Below are 18,376 nucleotides of genomic sequence, written 5' to 3'. Positions count from 1 at the left end.
CGCCATCTAGGGCTGCCACCCTCCAGATATTGTTTCGCTATTAATGATTGGATGAGACGTTTTTGTATGAGATATCTACTGAGTTAAAAATGACATGTTAAGATTTTAGGAGTATCGATGAAAAATATAAATACATGCACCATCTTACTTTAACTTTAACAAACGTCAAAAATCTGTCAAACTCCATACTAAAAACACCGGTTATTGTCATAGTTACGGTTGAAGTAAGTTGGTGCAACTCAGCCTTAATGTCTTGCTAATCTAGGCAATGAAATGTACCTATTGAAATTATCAATTTATCTATGCACCTAATAAGACGGTTTTTGACATTGATAGGTCACCTTTTAAAAGGTAACCTTCAATAATAGTGTGTAGGTTATATTGCAAAACTAGAAGTCTTTATCATTTTGGGTAAGAGTTTTCAGACGTAGATAATTTTCCTTTCAATCAAAGTTGTAATCGAGATTCGCAAGTAAGAAGCTAGCAAGTAACACACAGAAAAACCTTGGAAGAAAGAGAAAAAATAAATTAAACATTTGAATATGGAATGAGAAAGAAACAAAACTGTTCGAAAACAAAAAAAAAATGTCGAACGTGAAAAAAACAAAACTATTCGAATTCAGAATCCACCTTTCCATAAAGTAAAGATTTTAAAGCGTAGTGGCCGTCAAAAATGGGCCGGGCTTAGGGGGCTCCCCCGAGGCCTTATCTGCCCGGTGCAGATTGAATATATTTCATGTGTGCCGAGATCCGCGCGAGAAACAGTTTTACAGTTAGCGTACTTTGAGAGAATGGTTCCCGTACTTTGTTAAGGGAAGATTCGCGTACTTTACAATGTTAGAATGAGAACGTTTAAGAGACAATGTTGTGGTTATGAGAAAAATGTATTCATGAATATTATCTTGGTAAAAAGAATATTAGCAATTATAAATGCGAAAGTTTGGATGTCTGGATGTTTGTTACTCTTTCACGCAAAAACTACTGAATGGATTTTGATGAACCTTTACAGTATTATTGTTTATAACCCATATTAACATATAGGCTATAATTTATAACGATATGTGACAAACAAAATTTCACGCTGGTGATGCCGCGTGCAAAAGCTAGTTACTAATAATCCCTTTAACATCAAAACTTAAATATCTTTTTGTTACGAGTGGTTTCACCACAATAGTTGAGCAATAATATTAAGTATGTTTATTTTAAATTAAGACAATATTTAACTTTATCCCAACGGGATTTGAACCCTCAATCGTTTATTCCCGATGTCCCCCAGTAGGGCCCAACGGGAAGATTTCAGTAGCGCTGTCCCCCACTGGTGGACATTGCAACTTTTTTTCTCGATGTCCACCAGTGGTGGACAAATAGTGGGGGACATCGGGAATAAACGATTTATTTTTTATCCCTACCTTACCTACACCGGATAAATATTCTTAAAGTGGTAACTTAGATATTTACATCATGCGAGTGGAAAAATTACACGTTCGTGGTTAAATTAGCGATTAAAGTGAACTTGTTTGGAGATATCGGACTTTATCGGGCGTAGACGGCATTGTTAAAAGGCTGAATAGCTATCTGCTAATGAGCAGATACCCGGGACTCGAACCCGCACCGCCGTAGGGCTGCCAGGGACCACAAGTCATCTATCTAATCCTTCGAATAATATTTAAATTACCGTTGTTGTACCGCTATTTATTTTGTGTGTGTAATCATCAACAGCCCTTTACAGTCCACTGCTGGACTATGAGCCTCCTCCACTATAGTGGAGGGTTTTGCCATAATCTCCACGCTTGGCAGGCGGGTTGGAGATCGCAGTTTAAAAGATTGATGTTTTTCAGAGAGCGCTGCTGCCCATTCTCTGTTTGATGTGTAGTCCCTAAGTCGCCTCTTACGACACCCGCGGGAAGAGTAGGGGTTGGTGACAAATGTATTCTACTCTGCCGTCACCACACGGCTTGTGTGTGTAATAAAGATTTGAAATAAATAAATAAATGTTTTTTTTGAGGATAATTATTAGAGATGAAACGGATAGTTGTTTGGCCGGATACCGGATACCGGATATCCGGCGAGCTGCTAGGCCGGATAGCCGGATATCCGGCGGCCGGATAGTTGTCCCATTGTCATGTTGCATGTCGTAACGAGTTTAGCGCTGCACAGGTGCTTCGAACGCGATCAGTAGGTCTAGTAGACTAGACAAGTCACACTTTTCGAAAATCGAATTCGTTCGAATAGAATGTCAGATTTTGCCACTCGTCTAAGGGGCAGATCAATTCGGGCGATTTCGGTTGCCATCGTGAGTATGTGATTGAATAGCGAAAATTCAATTAGTTTACTTGCTGCGTAATCTGAATGAACTGCATTATACAGGGTGACTTTGAAATCGTTGGCATTCTTTTTAAAATAAGACTCTACTCATGATTCCCCAAATATGAGTCATATCAAATGAATTAAAATTTAAATATTTGAATTTGAATCAATCTTCATATTGTGGCATCTTATTTCAATGTATTAAGTGTTATTTTGCAACAAAATGTATAGGATGATGTGCTGTTGACTGTACAATAGTTTTAGACTCTTTTTAAGAGCACACTAATACGAGGGTGGTCTGAAAAGTTTCCGACCTCAACGTGAAGATGGCAGCACACATCAATTAAAGTCAGGGAATGTAATTGTGCATCTTTTTACAGCAACACTTCAAAGTTTCAGCCATTTTTGACGCGCGGATTTTATTTGAAAGTCGTTTGAGTGAGTCGATGTGAGTATTTTTGTGAAAATGGAAAAAATCGAGTATCGAGCTGTCATAAAATATTTGTTTTTGAAAGGGAATACCCCTACGCAAATCAAAGATGAGTTAGATTCTGTGTACGGGGGCTCTTCACCGTCATTTACCACAGTAAAATTTTGGGCAGCCGAATTTAAACGTGGCCGTAAGAACTTGGGAGATGATGAACGTTCGGGACGTCCAAAAACTGTAACTACTGACGATAACATCGCTAAAATTCACCAAATGGTGTTCGACGACCGCCGAATTAAAGTGAGAGAGATAGCAGAGGCAATGAAAATGTCCAAAGAACGTGTTTGTCACATATTAAATCATGATTTAGGCATGAGAAAGCTGTCCGCGCGTTGGCTGCCGCGTTTGCTAACGCCAACGACGTGTTCGAATGAACATTTCCAATGCTCTGTTGGCGCAGTTTAGGCGCAATAAATCCGAGTTTTGGCGCCGAATAATTACTGTAGATGAGACTATGTAGAAAAATAAAAATAAATTTTAAGAAAAAAAAACTTGTATCTATGTATGTTAGGTCGGAAACTTTTCAGACCACCCTCGTACAAATACATAGTTAAAATAATGACAAAAAATCTCATTAGAGTTGTCTCATATTTGGGGAATGCACCATGTATCATGAGTAGTCTTATATTAAAAGGATGCCAACGATTTCAAAGTCTCCCTGTATGTCATCAGACAATCAGTGAAAAAAAAGATCGCCTATTTTATTTGGCAATATTTCGACATTAAAATATATTTACTATTTATGTTCGTCATTAGAGTGAATAGCCCAGAAAATAAATTAGTTTTTTGAAAGGCCCTAATATGGCTTTTTTGTAACTTTTTGGACTTTAGATAAAAACCGTCATTATTTTAAGCCATTTTATTGATATTTGACTCAAAGATTAATGGGTTTCATTTTATTATAGGAAATTTTCGTAGTTTTTTTAATATCCGGTATCCGGCCGGATAGTGAGCTACTATCCGGTATCCGGCCGGATAGTAAATTTAGGCCGGATATCCGGCCTACCGGATAGTTGCCGGATATCCGTTTCATCTCTAATAATTATTACTTTTTCACGCAAAGTACTGAACGGATTGATTTAACGATCCTTGACAATTTTTATCTTTGAAAAAGCTAGAATGTTGGATGTGTGAAAGTATGATAGGATGAATGGATGTTTGTTACTCTTTTACCCAAAAACTACTGTACGGTATTATTTGTTCATTCCTATATCAGAATAACGTATAGTTAGTTATGCTACAATTTATAACTGTGACAAAATTAATTTCACGCGAGCGAAGTCGCTGGAAAAAGCTTGTTGCAGTTTTTAAAGATACGTATTTTTTTTTAATTTTACAAGACGTCTAGATTGGACGTATGTCCACGGATATTTATGATTAATTTTATTTAATAAGTATGTAATTTATCCGGTATCCGGGTGGTAAGAGTTATCCGTTTGAAACCGGACAGGTGACAACCCTAAGCACCTGTAGTAATTAAAGTTGTTGTTATCTTCTAAATATATTGTGTGTGTGTTACTAGCATGGACAACAGTAATGTTATCGTAGAAACTTCTTTCCAATAAGAATATTCACTTACTTGGTGCCAGACATAGAGTTGATAAGGAAAAGTTAAGCTTAACTACTTGGGATTCCCACAAAAATTTAATGGAATTCAAATTAATCATGGGACATGATTAGGAAAACAACTTTATACGATGTATCTCAAATTCTCAACAATGCCGGTTAATAAGGCCCAGTTTTTTGATCCGTAGTAAAATAACAAATTGTATTATCAACAATGTTGGTTATAAACGTTTATGGTGAACACACTTCTGACACAAGCATTTTATATCAAGCTTCAAACTGGAGTGGTAAACGTGAATATTAGTATTATGTGCAATAAAAAATTGCTAAGACTGTAATTAAAATAAAACGCTTCGATTATTTAATGCTTGTAGATGCAGTTGTCCTTCAGAATCGATTACAATGTTTTATATCGATACAGTGACACGTGTGCAATATTGCTAAATACGCACGTCTGTAAAAGATGCCTAAATATAAATAATTAAACCATAAAATCATCTCCAGTAAAACTCATTAAAACTCATTTATTTCTGTAAATAGGCTTAAAAAAAGCACTTTTAAAACCTAAATGTATCAAAATGGCTGATTCTGGTGGTGCCTACGTTAGGCCTTCACAGTATGTCATAATCAAACAAGTATTATATAATTTTACCTTCATTTAAATTAATAAATTAACTTACCTAATTATTTATTTATTTATTTAAAATCTTTATTGCACACATAAAAAAACAGTGGTACAACTGGCGAGCTTAATGCCATGTGGCATTCTCTTCCAGCTAACCAGAAAATTAGACAAAACAGAGAATTTAAGTAGGCGGTTATTATTCAAAATTAATCTCTATAAAATCACCAATAAACCCAAAACATCTCAAAATAGTTGACACACACATTGCCCTTAACGGGTGAATGGCCCCTCGCTGGACCTATTCAGGGGTGGGGAGGGCAGGAAAGGGGGGGGGGGGTCTGAAAAACGTGAAAAGTGACCGCGATAAGGTATGTTTGGCCTGGCCGATACGATACCGGTGCAGTTATTTCAAATTTCGCAGGAGATAAGCTGAAAGTTTCACAGCGGTGCACACGTGGTTCGTAGAGGGCCATTCGTTCGTTAGCATGGTCACAGCTTGAGTATGTTTCGTAATACTCATTAAATTTGGTGGTTTCAATTCAGAATACTTCTTAAGAAGAATTAAAGATTTTTGCCAGTGGGCGGGGAATATAGCGTAGAGACGATGGCCGTTGGGGCAGAAAAGTTCTCGAGTGGCGACCACGGGCTGGAAGACGTAGCGTAGGCAGGCCTCCTACTAGGTGGACCGAAGATCTGGTAAAGGTTGCGTGAAGAACCTGGATGCGGGCAGCGTAGGACCGTTTATTATGGAAAGTCTTGAGAGAGGCCTTTGTCCAGCAGTGGACGTCATTTGGCTGAAACGAGACAAGAAAGATTTTTGTGACTTTGTAAAGGAATATCTATGGAAGTACTGAAAAGATTTTCAGCAGTAGAAAGCTGCATTATTTCTGAGTGACAAAAGCTAATAATTTATAATGATTTAATTGACCAAATTACAGCACTGAGTGAAGAGTGAGTCGGTTTTTCTGTGATAAACTGAATTTTGCTCGGGAGACACCGCGGGCAATAGCTAGCATTATACACATTATGAATATACTCGAGTGTGTTTTTAAGTAAACTACAATATTGTAATCAATATTGAAAAGTTTATACTCGTAGTTTATCGCTCGGAACACGCGAAACATACAAACTGCAGTACGCGAAAACGTTTATGTCAAAAAATACCTCACTTTAGATTCAAATGAGGCGAGCCACCTATTTCCGTGAGGGCTGACCGTGTGATATACAGGGTGAAGCACTATGAATCAATACTATTTGAATTTGTACGTTGTGTAAATAATTTTATGATTAACTAGCTGACCCGGCGAACTTTGTTCCGCCTTAATGGCAATAAATAAGCAAGCAGGCTTTTTTTTTAATTTCGAACGGGATAAAAAGTATCCTATGTCCTTCTACTGGCTCTAAACTACCTCCCTGACAATTTTCAGCTAAATCGGTTCAGCCGTTCTTGAGTTATAAGTGGTGTAACTAACACGACTTTCTTTTATATATATAGATTACTTTTTTCAGCTAAGTACATTTTTATTGAGTACCATAGTAAATCGAATCGAGTGTCTTAAAATTTACAGACGTAGTATGTTTATACTGTCGCAGTTGTATTACACACTACACATTCCAATTTTATTATTACAAAGAAAAAGTAATAAAAAAAATACCAACTAAGTATTGTGCACTTTATACTTTTACAGCTTTGCAACACAATTTCATAAACCTAGCAATAATAAGTTAATAATGATTTTATTAGTGTAACATCTGTGACTTTTTTATTCGATCTAAAAATCGCTTGTCATCGCTTGCCCTTTTTACTTCTGCATAAAGTTGAAAATGCAACAGTTACTGGTGATTGAGTTATTGCCATAGATCAACATCAAAAGATAAATGGTCATAAACCACCCTGTATAGTCCAATGCGCAACATGCCACTGCGCGCGTGCCCAGCCTAACTCTAGATGCGCCGATAGCAGCTCATTTGCATAATACTGCAGATTTTTTCAAGAAAACATATACAAACTTCATAACACACTAATGTTATGGGGTGGACCAAGGGATGAATGAGAGCGAATAGTATTTGTGGAAACCACAAAACAACGACTTCGCCCATTTTCAAATAAATCTCTCTTCTAAGATGAACTACACGCAAATGATAAGATTTTTTTTTTTAGATTTTTATTAAAAGCACTGACACGTCAAACGATTCATTTTGAAATAATCTTTTTAAGACGCCTTAGCGACTGCGCACACTGGGCGATAATCGCGGCGACTAGACGCGTGCGCGCGTCATTTCATATATTTATTAGCTGTCGTGTCGTGTCGAGACTCCGCGACTCTAATATGAAATTGACAAGAAAAGGCGTCTAGTCGCCGCGATTGTCGCCCAGTGTGCCCAGTGAAATTAACGTTTTTTTTCAGTCTTCCTTTTTTGAGTCACTCAGGCTGGGTTGCACCATCTTACTTAAACATCTTACTTATCGCATTGTGTGTATGTACAGTAATGTACAACTTAGTTTTATTCACAGTAATGTCAACCTAGAAAACTGAGTAAACGTATGTACAACAAAGTTCACGTAAGTACAGGTTTGTTAGGACGGTTCCCGCAGAAGTACATCTGCTTGTTCTGGCTATTGGACAACTTGTAAATTATCTACCTACATAAAATTTGTTAATTTCTCATGTAAGTGACTGCAATGTTTTTAATGAGAAATAAATGTTCTTTAAACCTAAACTTTTACGAACGTCAAAAATATGTCAAAATCCATACAAAATGCACCGGTTATCGTTATAGTTACTGTCAAAGTTAGGTGGTGCAACTCAGCCTAAGTACCTAAATTACGTCATTTTGTTACATCTAAAGACTCAAGTGTTTCTGAAAAAAATACTCTCATTTTATTTTTTCTATGACAAACTGGCCATTGGCATTTGCAAGTTTTCCATAGCACGTGTGGAACCCTAGAACTCTAATCTCAATTCCACGTATTGGAACAGGAAAAAATACCACATCTGACCTTATAATTATTATAATTAGTCGCTCATAACTTGAACTGCATCACAGGTCAAAGCGGGTCGCGACCTGTTTGTGTGATATTATTTTATTATAATTACTTTTCGTTGTTTGCAGGTAAGTGGGACAATCACGTGGAGCTGGTAAGATATGCCTTGATCACACGTGCCGAGCAAACGGGCGAGACAGTGCTCTCGGCCGAGTACTCGGTGTGTATGAACATTACGCCGAGTGCTCGGCCGAGCGCTCGAGTATGTGACTCACCCAACTGTCTCGACCGAGTAAATATTTTGACAGTCTCGCCCGCTTACTCGGTACGTGTGATCAAGGCTATAGAGGTGGATGATGAGGAAAGTGAAAATGCCGCGAGGAAAAGAACATCTAATGCTGAGATGCGCCATCTTACTTTAACTTTGACAAACGTCAAAAATTTGTCAAACTAAATACAAAAAGCACCGGTTAATGTTAATGTTATAGTTAAAATAAGGCGGTGCAACTCAGCCTAAGTAACTACAAAGAATGCGTGAATTGTGATAGTGCAGGGGTGGCCAAAGTTTTGACTTGTGAGGTCTACTTATGCTCGAAAATATTTCTTGTGGTCGACTGCAAGGTAGAGTTTAGAAGAGTGAAATAAAACATTTTAGCAGCAACAATACTACCACGTTACGACCCACCGACGCGTGTGAGTACCCATATTTACAGGTAGATAGATAGATAGTCAGTGTTCTTGGCGCGAATAGCTACATTTTAAAATAAGTTCAGTTTACTTAACTCTCGCGGGTATTGATGTGCCGTTCCCGAGAACGCTCTCCCAACTGAGAATATTCTCGGGAGCGCTCCCGGGAGCGTTCTCCTAAGTGAGAAAGGTTGAGAATCATGTTTATCAAATGGAAATAAACAAACTTTCTTAAGTAAATTAGTATTAAATTAAGTCGACAGATAAGTGTATATTAAACAATACACTCTATTTGCAGTGAAAGGCTATATTCCCAGTGTTCCCGAGAATATTCTCGGGAACTTTCCCGGCAATATTCTCGGCAACTGCACCTTTATTATATTTAATTTTTTTCGTCGTGAAATTTCGTTTTAATTATATGTAAGATGACAGAAATTTCTTTTTACACGTAATTAAATAATGTAACTGTCAATTTTTTCGTTTTTAACACGCTTTTATTAGGTCGTCGTGTATGTAACTAACTATGTAATGGAATCTTAGAATCTGAATTACACGTACTTCTATGTCTTGTATCATCATGAAACTTGGCAATTATAATGTAGATTAGATGACAATACAATATTGTGGTACCAGCTGATCTGATGATGGGACTGGAAGGTGGCCAAAGGAATTCCTAAACGAAACGGCGGAATCACATCGAGTTTGGGGTCATTGGATTTGTCTTTTCGAGATCTTTAAGTGCTAGATAATGTCCAGGGTCTTAATGATGGAGTCAGGAGGTGGCCATAGAAACTCCTAAACGAAACGGTGGAAACTCATTGAGTTGGGTTCGTTGGATTTGTCTTTTTGAGCACTTTAATGCTAGATGATGTCCAGGATCCTGATGATTTTTGGCCTTTTAGTGCTAAAAAGTTTTTTAAACTATTCTTATTTGACATTAAGGACATATTTCACAATCGCTTAGTAAGGGCCTGTTTCGCCACTTCTGGATAAGTTGTGGATAGCTTGTCTCGACGGATCATTTGACACATTTTTATAGAAAATACGTGCTAGCTAGATTGATCCGACACTTACCGAATATATCCCGGACATTAGTCTGTACGAGATTAGAATGGTTCTCAAACAGCTGTAAAACAGCAAGGCACCGTAATCACGGCTGAGCTTCTGAAAGCAGGCGGAATGTCGGCACTAAAGGCTTTTCAGAAGCTGCTCGATTCTGTCATGCTCGAGGGCATAACGCCTACGGCATGGCAAAGAAGTATGGTGATACTCATCTTCAAAAAAGGCGACAAGACCTTGTTGAAGAATTATAGACCCATTTCGCTTCTGAGCCATGTCTACAAGCTGTTTTCGATAGTCATTACGAATTGTCACGTTAGCAGACTCGACGACTTTCAGCCCCCCGAAAAGGCTTTAGTACCATAGATAGACCATAACAATATACGCTACGGCAGATTATATGGAAGATCAAGGAGTATAATCAGCTGCTTTGCGTTTGTGAACTATGAAAAAGCCTTCGATTCGATTGAGACATGGGCAGTGCTGCAGTCTCTCCAACTGTGCCAAATTGACTATCGATACATTAAAGTGTTGAGGCTTGTTCAAATACGCCACAATGACAGTCCGTTTCAAAACCAGGACCCGAAACCTATCCAGTTGCAGCGAGGGGTGAGACAGGGAGACGTCATCACCATCGCCCTGGAAGATGTTTTTAAGCTTCTGGGCTAGAGCGCATTCAGCATAAATATCAACGGCGAGCACATCACCCAGACAACAGACGATATCGTAGTCATGGCCGAGATCGTGGACGATCTAGGCACAATGCTCGATGGCCTCAATAGAGTCTCTCAACGAGTGGGTCTCGAAATGAACATGGACAACATTTAAAAATCATGTCTAAAGACCGTGTTGCACCCACTCCTCTAAAAGCTGGAGACTCTACACTCGAAGTTGTTGACAATAATGTATACCTGGGACAAACAGTCCAGTTAAGTAGGTTCAACTTCGAAAAAAGGTCAATCATCGAATCCAGCTCGGCTGGGCAGCCTTCGGAAAGCTTCACGATATTTTCGCGCGGCGTCTCCGTCGCGTTGCCACTCCGCTTGCAATCCGCTAGGGTGGCAAGGGCCTTAAAACTCAGAGGTACACTGATGTTCAAATACCGTAGCCGAGTCCTAAAGCCGCGGTACGCGTTCGCCACGAAAAGAGTGAGCAAGACAGCAATATCTCACTCACACATGTCATGCCTTGTTTATAACGACTAGTCTTAACGCCCAGTTTCGAAACATTACAAATAATATCACATAAACAACAAAATTAAAATTAAAACTAAATGTATTCTATCGAGAACACTGAGAATATTCCCGGGAGCGTTCTCGGTTCTCGAGAATATTCTCACTGGGAATATTGCCGGGAACGAGAACTTTCTCAGCGGCACATCTCTACTCGCGGGCTACCAAAATCGTCTTCGCGGTCGAACTCTTGGCCATCACTGTGATAGTGTGTTATTAAGGAACTACATAACATATTAGTAGATAGAATTAACTGACAATCTTTTTCTGTTCCGTATTTTTAGAAACTCTAACCATAGTTCGACTGAACCGAACCACCAGAGTACAGGTGGTTCAAGTGCTAGACTACTAGAGTCAATAGTAACTAAAATAGTACACAGAAAAATACTAATGAACCTAGGTATAAAATAATATGTAGGTACAAAGTACCTTAGTGAGTGTGTTTGTAACCGCTGTCCAGTACCTACAATTACTAATAGCATAAAAGTTATAACTTTGTAAATAAGTCTGTCCAAGAATTATAAATAACTTGAAAAAATCGAACTGCCTAAAGCGGGAATTGAACCCACGACCTTTCGCTTGCCGAAGACTGCTCTTCCATTTGAGCTACTTAGACACTGAATGAACCAGTGGACAGTCGATGATGTCAAAGAACAATTTGCATTCAATTTCTTCAACTGTCGTTTACTAACAAAAGGCTTTCATACTTCTATCTACAAGTAAGGCTATGAAAGCAGCCGAACGAGCCCTAACATTAAGTACCCAGTATTTCGCCTCAAGGCTCCTTGTATCGTATCATACCTAATTAAAATGACAAAAACTCCCGCACCTACTTCATCTATCACGCTGCCTGTGTGTGTGTACAGACGGGGGTGACGAGGGGTGGGGGGCAGGGGGTGGGGGTTACAAACAGCAAAAGTTCACGTCCGCCTTATCTCATCTGTTTGACGGATTCCTACCGACAACGCGGCGTATTCATATTTCGCGCAGATTAGGCAAGCGCAGAGGTAGCTGTTGTTTGGAAACTGAGGGCTGAGTGTGAGTTTTTTTCAAACGTACTCAATGTCATTAAATGTATGACGGATTGTACAGCGCCCCTATCCGGAAACTTTCAAAAACTAAAATTTTCATACATTTTTTAAGCTCGCACTCAGCCCACTGATAGAGAAAACAGACACTGACGTTAAGGGCCCGGTATAGTCTGACAAAACTGTGTAACAGCTTTTCACATAAATTATGGATATTGTGGTATTGGTTAATGAAATTAAGAGATTCGGTACTTAACTCACCCTAAAATACAACACATAAATGGTGAAGACTGTCAAAAAATTGCTGACTTTTTCAAAATTTTAATCGAATTTACCATGAAAGATTTTTTGCAACGCAATAAGTACAAAATACCTATATCGCGAGACACGTGGCGATCTTACCAAGTGACGAATTTTCTTGTTATGTGACTTTTTTGATCACATTGACTGGTCACCATTTCAATATTGCGTTATTTCAGGGAAAAGGCTTTGTTCTTATAACAATGTGAACACCTATGACAGAAATTTATCGATCGGGGCCTGACCAAGGCGAGTTTATTACTCAATATTAGTAAACAACAAAACAATATTTCTCTGCATTTCACTGCTCTGTGCAGCCAAGATCCTGGCGGCCCGACTCTGATAGCGAGCGCTATTTAATCACAGATACGATCGAGGGCGGGCGGCTTATCGCGCGCCTTATCGCCGCCCCCGACTTTCTTATCGCGCGTATAAATTCTGGGCGATTCTTATCCTGCCTTTCAAGGGCGCTAGATGTTTCGGTACGTGTGATAAGTAAGTAATTATAAACGCTCGCTTGAGGGTGTGATGCATCGCGCTTTGTTCGCGTTGGAGTGACGGATTATTTAAATTAGTTCAAGTAAGAATCCCTAAATATGTTCGCGATAGTCTTTTGTTTTAGTTTAATAATAAGTAACAATATATTGTTCTAAACTCATATTTGATATTAATATTAGGAAAACTGATATTACTCATCGATTACCGTGTACCTATGTTTCCATTAATGAATATTTAACTCAAGTAAATAAGAAGGCCTCAAATAGAGTAGGCAACATACTTAGTTGGCTATATTTTATACACATCTAAAAAATTATGGCCATTCAGACGAAACGTAAAATTGTATAAGACTAATGCCCGTATTCACAAACATCTGTACCTCTAGTAGGAAAAACTTTCGAGTTCGTTTCGTTGCGCCTAGGGGGCGCTGTTTAATTTTTCATACAAAATTTTTCGATGACACTTTGAATACGCAACGAAACGAACTCGAAAGTTTTTCCTACTAGAGGTACTGAGGTCTCACAGTGCGCGTGGACGCACAGGGTGGCACACGAACCAATCACAGAGGTCTATTCAACGCTATGTGTCCGATTTGCTGCTTCACATAAGCAAGCATCGTGTGTGAATACGGGCGTAAATTATACTTACTTAGGTACCTTATTAGTGGATAAAACATACATTGGACTAATTACCAACAATACAGCTCCTCTTTAGTGAGTGTCACATGTCGCGAAAATTATGATAAACGTAGTTTTGTGTATTAGGTTAGAGCTAACGATACGAGTTGCGTAGAGCTAGGGGGTGACAATGCCAACCACCCTCTCACCCCGCCTTATCACCCAGTCTTATCGGGTTCTATAAAATCAAGATAAGAATCGGGGTTTCTACGACCTGCTTTTGTTTGCTTGAGCACCATGATCTGTGATAATAAACGTTTTCTATAACCTTGATAAAATTCAGGTTTTTTTACCCAATTACAAAAACCTGGCTACGGACAGTAGATCAAATCATTCATTTGCCTGAGGTAAATTAGTGAGGATCGTACGTGGAGACTTAATGATGTCATAGACTAGGGGCCGTCCATAAATTACGTCATCGATTTTTTCAGATTTTAGCCCCCCCCCCCCTACAATCATCCTATCGTCATTTCTTAATGACCCCCCCCCCATCATTTACCGTCATCCGCAGACCAACCCCCCCCCCCTAATTTAGAATGACGTAATATATGGACGGCCCCTAAGAGCTGGTGAACGCCAGACCTACGTCATTTTATAAAAGCTGAAAGTTTGTCAGCGTATGCTCCCAATATAGGATACAATGTTGGTGAATCATGAAGTTTGGGACGCTGACAAACTTTCAGCTTTTATAAAATGACGTAGGTCTGGCGTTCACCAGCTCTTAGTCTATCATGATAATATTGGTAATGACAGCAAATAGGCCTACAATTTACAATCAAACCGAAAAAATAACAATAATAATGGTTTTTAATGGTGGAAATTTAACCGGTAACCGTAGAATCTATAGAAGTTCTCCATCACTGAACCACAAGTAGGTAAACCTCGTAACTTCTTTTCTTTTTTCAATACTCAAATCGTTAATGCATCCATAATGTTACAGTTTTGCACAAAACAGTTTAAAATGTACCAAAAAGGTTTTTGACTAACAGCTAACCAGTTGAAATATAAAAACACGTGTACTAAGCATTGGAAAACACTGAATATTGCTACTAAATATTTGTGGAATCATTGGAAATTCCAGAGCCTGACAGACGGTCGGGCAGGGCGGGCGGCACCGCTGGGCGGGCGGTATCGGCCGCCTTATCGCGCTATAAACTCCAGATGGCTATCGGCCTATTGTGACTCGCTTTTGTGTTATTTTTGTAGATATACGGGAATAAGTCAAAACGTGACTTTATCTGAAGCATTTTTGGGAAGGATTTATTATAGTACTGTAAAAGGTATAGTAACGCGTTTCCCGTATGATTTTTTACATACTTATGCATATCTTTACAGTTTTCTAGTAGGCTTATGTTTTTCAGAACTTACACCAAAGCTTTTTCAGTATTTTAATCGATCTACATTACCTCTTACATATAGTTTTCAAAATTATTGGTACAGTCAGCGTGAAATAGTTATTAAAAAACGATGCTTGCTTAAGTAAACCAGCAAATGATGCGTTGAATAGAGCTCTGTGATTGGTTTGTGTGTCACCCTGTGCGTCCACGCGCACTGTGAGACCTCATAGTAATGTTTGTGAATAGGGGCATTAGATCTCTAGATTTTTTGGATGTAACGCCATGTTGTCGTTCCATCTGTTTGTCAGAACTCGGTCATAAACCGAATCTTATATCTCTCGACTATAAATACTTTTTATCTCCACTCTGAAGCGTGTTCTTTGATGTTTCTATTCAGCTTTGGATTTTGATAGATAAGTTCGCAGACAAGATATATTTTGTATCTATGAATTAATATAATCATCAATATAATCCGGGCCCTTTCCAAGGCGAGAGTGAATAGGCACTTACAGGGCAGATATGTACCATCTTAGACTGCATCTCACTTAACACCAGGTGCGATTGCGGTCAAATACCTGCCTTGTCTTGCATAAAAACATTTGTCGAGAATAAACCTGTAAGTACCTATGCTGATAAATTTTAAGCCCAGGACTTTAGTAGATTATCCTGTCAACTTATGTCTATGGCATTCTATTGTATGCAATTCACATTAAGTCACGCCGACTTGGAATTTTGTCTGTCATTGAAAAACTTTATCGCGGCGTCCCCGTTTCAAAGACCGGGACAAAAACTATCCTATGTCCTTTCCCGGGACTCAAACTATATCTATGCCAAATTTCATCAAAATCGGTTCAGTGGTTTAGGCATGAAAGCGAGACAGACAGACAGACAGAGTTACTTTAGCATTTATAATATTAGTATAGATTAATTGAACATAAAAAGTACTTTATCGTCTTACTTATTTCATGAACGCTGCACAGGTTATAAATCAAACCACGTGACCCCCTGACACACGCGTCGCCAGGTCGGCCAGCATTATTAATAAAAAATAATTATTCCTCGTATCTAACTTCCGCTCGAGATACGCGATTACATCGGCCTGCTAATTAGAGTTATCGTAGACCAATTATTTATAAGCTTATCGAACTTGCGCCATTGTTCAGTTAAGTTTGCGGTGGTGCGTGTAATACGGTTGTGTAGGACGGCGAACATACTATCTAATTCCTATAAGAAAGGTGTATTAATCATTAATCGTTGATCCTATATAATTTTACTCAAGTCTAGATTGATTTTTGTGGTAATGACTAACGGAACTTGTATTACTTATACCTGAAAGGCTTTTCAGTACACTTCCGGTGACATTTGGTCGTGATAAAAATGTGTTTTTCTTTGAATGGTTTAAACTTAGTAATTAGAAGTTATTAATAAGTAGAAGTTAGTGTTCATAACAAGCACTTTGTATTTAAGTTTTTTTTTCGTTCGGTCGTTGGTTTCATCCAAATGACGTCCACTGCTGGACAAAGGCCTCTCCTAAAGATTTATATTATGACCGGTCCTGAGCCGCTCGCATCTAGGTTCTTCCAGCGATCTTCACTAGTTCGTCGGTCTACCTAGTGAGGGGCCTGCCCACGCTACGTCATCCAGCCCGTGGGCGCCACTCGAGAACTTTTCTGCTCCAACGGCCATCGGCTCTACGAGCTATGTGCCCCGCCCACTGCCACTTTATTTTAGCAATTCTGCGGTTTTTTTATGTAATTATATGCATTTCCAGACGAGTTTAAGCTCTGAATAGTTTTAGCTGGACGATTCGAGCTATGTCCGTGTGTCACCCACCTACATATATAGGTGACTATAAGTTTTCGCTGTACGCAATTGTAGTAGATTAGCACAATGTGAAGCAATGTTTTCCTTGATATAATCCTGTTTTATCATATTGCCTACTACCAGTAGTAGTTACTTGTTATTTGATAACAAATAATACTGTAAATATAATATTAAGTATCATATTATTATTTTCAGTGCAAAATAGGATAAGAAGTCTTTGCATTATAAAGAGTGAACTAATGCATTTACAAGTACCTTATCCATGTTTCAATCGTTACTTAATGAGTATCCTTTAAAAATATTTGATAATAATAAAAAACACTCTAAAATACATTAATAGGTACTTTATGTTCTAAGCAAAAGCTTACAAAAAGTTTAAATATAAATAATCACTTAAGAATTGCGACTGTGATTTGTCCATTCTTGAATTTAAATGGCTTTTTGAGCATTTTTGTTTCAGAATACGAAAAATAGACAGTTATAAAAATTTTTAAAAGTCTAAATTATCTCGCTAATAAAAACCCAAGCTTGCTGATCATAAACATTTTGATCCCAGATCGCCCAAGAATTTCTTTCTTTGCACCATAAATACAAAAACAAAATCCAATTGGTTTAATTTAAACCAATAAATTAAGCAACGACACATCCAATACGAAAATCGCTGTATCACAGTAATTACCAGTTTAGGCTATGCCAAAAGAAAACCATAAAATCCCCATTGCGAACGCCCATCAATTGCCCAGGCCAACGGTTAAAAGAATGTATGGCCCATAAAAATGTTAATACACTAATGCAATTGCGCATTTCTTGCAAGCGTAATTTGCCACGTTGAAACGAAAAATGCACTGAAAGTTTGGTGATAAGGCGTGGTTGTGAAGCATAGGCGTAAGGCGGTAGCGGGAGCGTGTTATACCTACATGCTTCATCTGTCCTTTCTTCTCTTGCATCTCCGTTAGCAGGGGTACGCCGTGACAACAGAGGGACCCCGTTGACTATCAGTTTCAAGACAAGCCCTGGCGGGCTGGATGTACGCTGAGCGGGTGCCTTTTTGTCAGAGGGGCACAAGCAGTTAACTGTCCACTTGTATATTTCTCTATGTTTGTGTCTATGTCTTGCCTGTTTGTATACCTTTCTTTCAAATAAAAAGTTTTCTTTTCTATTCTAGGTATTTGTTATTATTAGATATACATGTTATTGTTAAAAATACAAAGGGTTGTGCGGTATGAGCGGTAGCGGGAACTCGTCAAAAGTCAATAAAAAAGAAAAATTAAATGATCAGCAGTAATAACATTTGGTTAGCCTTCAAAGCAGCATTAAAATAATTTGGTTAGCCAAAAAATACTTGGTTTGCAATAAAAAAAAATCGTTCAGCGATCCTTGTGTCGCAAATAATCTTGATATTGATCAGCAATTTAATAACAAAACAGGCAGCTTTAAATATATGGGTTTTTGTAATAAACATTCATTATAAAATAATAACTTTGCTGTTAGTAATCTAATGCTTTTGTTACAAAAAATAAATAGTGTACTTAAAACTGTTTGGTGCTTATCAACTATTGTAGTCATTGCTTACACTACACATTGACAAGCGAATTGTTACTTACCTATTGGATAGCGAAAACATGTAATGGAGATTAACTTATCAAGTATTTAGTAACTAATTAGAACAGTTTTCCTTTAAAAACAAGATTTGTTTTCTCTTTACACAAATGTGTTACTGTGTTTTTCTTCCTTATGTATTTGCCTATAGAAGATAATTTGAC

At 38.3% G+C, this 18,376-nt stretch overlaps 1 long non-coding RNA gene across 1 annotated transcript; it reads right to left on the bottom strand.

Annotated features, from left to right (window-relative positions):
* Positions 1-9,459: 9,459 nt before the first annotated feature.
* Positions 9,460-16,207, bottom strand: LOC114362610 (uncharacterized). The gene is made up of 3 exons (XR_003656702.1): positions 16,194-16,207; positions 13,667-13,669; positions 9,460-9,562 (listed from the first exon to the last, which is right to left on the bottom strand). It is a non-coding gene; the product is annotated as an uncharacterized LOC114362610 (long non-coding RNA).
* Positions 16,208-18,376: the final 2,169 nt, after the last annotated feature.

Source organism: Ostrinia furnacalis, unplaced genomic scaffold (genome assembly GCF_004193835.3).
Source record: "Ostrinia furnacalis isolate ACB-3 unplaced genomic scaffold, ASM419383v2 OfSCF6654, whole genome shotgun sequence".
In the NCBI taxonomy this organism is placed as follows: domain Eukaryota; kingdom Metazoa; phylum Arthropoda; class Insecta; order Lepidoptera; family Crambidae; genus Ostrinia; species Ostrinia furnacalis.
Note: the sequence above shows the minus strand (reverse complement) of the source record. Positions and strands in the feature narration are given on the sequence as shown.